Source organism: Ctenocephalides felis, unplaced genomic scaffold, assembly GCF_003426905.1.
Source record: "Ctenocephalides felis isolate EL2017-DRISC unplaced genomic scaffold, ASM342690v1 CF-g0.4_SCAFFOLD_01170, whole genome shotgun sequence".
NCBI classification, from domain to species: Eukaryota; Metazoa; Arthropoda; class Insecta; order Siphonaptera; family Pulicidae; genus Ctenocephalides; species Ctenocephalides felis.
The window spans coordinates 46,630,986-46,635,318 of record NW_020537324.1 but is presented as its reverse complement, the minus strand read 5'-3'; the positions used below and the strand labels follow the sequence as shown (position 1 = coordinate 46,635,318).

The window sequence follows — 4,333 nt, the reverse complement described above, 5'->3', positions numbered from 1 at the left end:
TATTATTATTCAACAATTATAAAAATATATTTATAATTACAATTCTTCATAAATTATGAATGTTTTCATTGAGTAAAACTGAGAATATTTTCTTAATTAGTTGACAAATACTAGCTAATAAATTAAAATTTAACATCGAATAAATATTGTTAATTTTATTAGCCTAAATATTAAGAATTCATTTTAATTAGTAATTGAATTAAAGTTTGAACAGGTCTTCATCTAATCATTAAATAAAAAATTATCTAATATTTTCACTTGTAGTGATTGATGATTTTTATGCAATTTAAAAAATATATAAATTAGGTGTACGTAAGTGGTTGGAGCAATGGGATTAAAATCAGAGGTCCCAGTTTACATCCCTCTTCGAGCAGCCTGATGTCAATCAGTAGCGACAACAGCTTTAACTTGAAAATATATATAGCTAATATAGCAATATGTTTCTAACATAATAAAAACTGATCACTTAGAGATGATACAACCGTTTCGATTGCCATCTATAAAAACCCGATGTGGTTAGTTAAATATTTCATATCGACAGCTCATAGAATCTTTGTTGTTGAATAACAACAAAAAAAGTGGCCAAGTATATTTGAGAGAGAATTTGTTTGATTGGTTTTATTGTTACAAACTAAATTTGGCTTAAAATCTGAAAAGAAAACAAAAGGTTTGTTGAAAAAATCAATATACATACATCATTAAAAATGTTTTACAACTAGCAATAATTACACCTCGGATGTACTTTACTGGTTACAATATCGCCAAAGCGCTAAGCATTTCATTTAACTTAACTTTTCATTAAAAATATGAAAAACTGATATAATATAACCGCTTTTTTATAACGCAATGCTCGATAAAAAAAATAAAACCTATATTAATATTTTTCTTACATCTTTGAGATAATGAAAGTAAGAAAAATATAAAATATAATGTGTTCATGTGATATGTATAAAAAAGTTTACAATGGTTTATCAGAAAATGTTTATATATGTTTAGTTTTTTTATAAACTTTCTAGTTCTGATAGCCAAATATATGGTATATATATTTGGCATCACATTCGATTTGTACGAAATCGATTCATCCGGATCATGAAAACCTTCCCTTAACCAAGTTGTTATGCTCTGGACTCTCACTGCGTCATCCTGGAATGAGATAAGTTCTCCTAGCGCCACTATTTTACGAAAAAAGCAATTGTCCCTAAAAACTTTAGCCGGGATTAGCAATAAACTCTTTTGTTGAAATCATTGTAGAAAAACATAGTTACTTTTTGAGGAAAGTGAAGCATGCCAGATTGTTCTGATCAATAGGAATTGTTTCGCAGTGTTTATTTACTACTATACAAATATAACAACGATAATTTTTGTACGGAATGTTATTTACATACGATATTTAATTGTTGTGAAAGATGTATTGTTAATTTTAAGATAGATGCAAACCTTTTAAAAAATTCAATTTTAAAAGAGTTAAATTTAATATATTATTATAATATATTAGTTTTTCCAACTCTGCTGTTGAGTATTTCTGACGAAATACCAGATCGGGATTATACAGTGTATACAGTGTAAAAAATGTACCAAAGAAATATTTTGCATTGGTTGAATAATGCAGCTATAATTTCCTAAAATCCCTTTAAAATTGAAAATAACGCATTGGACTTGTAAGGATTTTGACCATCCCATTTTACCCCGTCTGTGGGGTAAAAAGAACAAGGTGACAAATTCTTGAAATACAGCAAAAATATACATTTCTACAATGATGAATTATCAGCTGGGAGTTTTACTGAGCATAGTCCAATATTTGTTTGTTTGATATGTGTTGTTTGTTGTGATATAATTGGTTTGGTTTTTGCAATAGAATTGCTCAAAGTCAAATTAGACTATTCTATCACATACAAGAGAAAAAAAAATCAAATGTATGTTGCCCGTGAAACTTTGTTAGAACATACTTTGCATATATCAAGGTTTACATACAATGTATTATGTTTCATTATTATTTTTGCATAGTATTTTAATATATCAAGTTTATTATATGATATAACATTTTATAAATAAGCAAATTTATAATAATCTAGACTTATAGCTCAATTGCATCTGGCCGTCTATGGACTATCATATGATGCTTACCAATATCTAACCAAAAAACTAATGATGAGCATTAGTAAGAAAATTGCCTTTTTATTATATACGAAAAACCAACAGTGTTAATTATTGATTTACTCGTTGACACTACTTGAAATTACTTTATATTTATTTGTTTCATATTGACCAAAAGGCATCAAATAATTGATAAAAGTAATCATTTTCAGTTAATTATCAAGTTCCCGTAGGGTAAGATATAGTAATATTTACGTTTCAAAAGTTTCTGAACATTTTGGCATACATTAGAAAGAAATGGTGTGTGTGTGTGTATATGTGTGCGTATGTATGTACGGATACAATTTTTCGTCGACGTTTAAGAGAACACGGATCAACCGATTTTAATTATTCAAAAAACATTCAATTCTTAATCAATTTTTGAGTGAACGGAGCGTCCGATTTTAATAATTCAAAAAACATTTAACTTGTAATGACAAAATAAAGAACAAAATAAAAACTGTAATTTTTGGAAGGCAAGCCTAGCGGTTTCAGAGATAGAGCGAAAAAAGTGAAAAAAATGCCACCTTGCGGTAAAAAACAATAATTTGATATATGCACATTAAATTATCAGTTACTTTATGAAGATTTTAATAATAAAATTTGTTTACATTTCTATGGGTTCGCGCTCCAAAATTATATCTTTAAAACAGATATGCAGCGCGATCACTTCAAAAAAAAGTTCTAAATTTTCAAAAAAAAATCAAAATATTAAAAATATGATTTTGCAAAAGAGTATTTTTTTCAAAAATTTCAATACTATCGAAAATCTATTTTTTTTTTTAAACTTTCATTTTCACTACGGAAAGTCCTAGCAATTTGCCTTAAGGCACAGTGCCATACACCACTAGTTTCTTGAATTATTATGTTGAAGCTTTACGCTGAGTAGTTACCTATGATGGCTTTACAAAGTATCTATGATGGCGCGCCCAATATAATTAATAGAATCAATGTGATCTACACTATATCAATAACAGTTATTTCAGTGAAAGGTTAATCGTTCTGCGTTGTTATTTAATCGCATTCGATTTTTCCTATGAGCTAGTTGGGGATTAGCAGTATATCGCGTTCTCTGTACTCATCGTCAAAGTCCGGCATAAGCGCTGCAACGGATCCATCAAGCGAATGACAGAGACTTGACTCTCCAACGAGGCACAATCAGATAACGATGTTAATACGGCAATAGCGGTGGCCGGATTTTACCTGATAATACCTCTCCAGGGGTCAAGCAACCGTGAAATGACCACAATTGATTCTATGCAAATCTCGTTAGTACTAAAACGGAAAATACCTCCCAAATTTACACAGATCGGATTGCAAATATCGGGAATGCCCGTGGGGCCACTATGAAATATGTAGAACAATCTTAAAAGAGAACAGAACTAATATACCAGAAAATATAATCCCATTTCATAATTGTTTGAAACAAGCCGCCCTTTTTTGCGTTAAGTCGTTTATTTTTTTACGAAAGGAGATCGCCAGCTATTTTTATTTTCTTTTCGCGGAACGAATTTTAAATGATTATGCCTGTTAGAAATAAGGGAATATTTCTGAGTGGCGCTTAAATGTTAGAAGGATTATTATATTAATTTGTAAATTATTAAAATATGTTTTCAAACAATACAGACAACAAATTGTGCTATTTGCCATTGAAAATTGTGTTGTAAAACTTGTATTTTTATTCTTTACATTTTATTTTAAATTATATTTATTGGTTCATCTGTCTACATGAAATATAAAATCAATTGTACATGATATAAAGTAGAACTAGTAGTGTATGGCATCGTGCTATGAAGCAAATTGCTGGAACTTCCCGTACCGTACCGAAATGTTCGAGGAATATTAAATGTTTTCAAATAGATTATTATAAATACTGTAACATTGTATAATATTTTTTTAATATTATTTAAGAATTATATAAACTGAATAACAAAGTCCAAAATATTTATTTAAAGTATATAAATGAGCTTTAAAAATTTAGACAGAATTAAAATTAAAATCTGAATTGTTTTCGATATACAAAAAAAAAATGAAAGAATTTTTTTTTCTAAAAGCAATTGTTTTGTCAACACAAGCAGAAAGTTTTTTCATAATAAAAATATTTTTTTTCAGTTAATTCGAATTTCTCTCAAAACTGACATTTTTGTATTTTTAGCTTTGTATCTTCAAAATGGCTGGGCCTGCTTTTGCCAAAAACTAA

The 4,333-nt window shown here is 28.6% G+C and overlaps 1 pseudogene; it reads right to left on the bottom strand.

Annotated features, from left to right (window-relative positions):
- Window positions 1–658: 658 nt before the first annotated feature.
- LOC113368528 lies at window positions 659–776 on the bottom strand (annotated as a pseudogene).
- Between the last annotated feature and the right edge of the window lie 3,557 nt (window positions 777–4,333).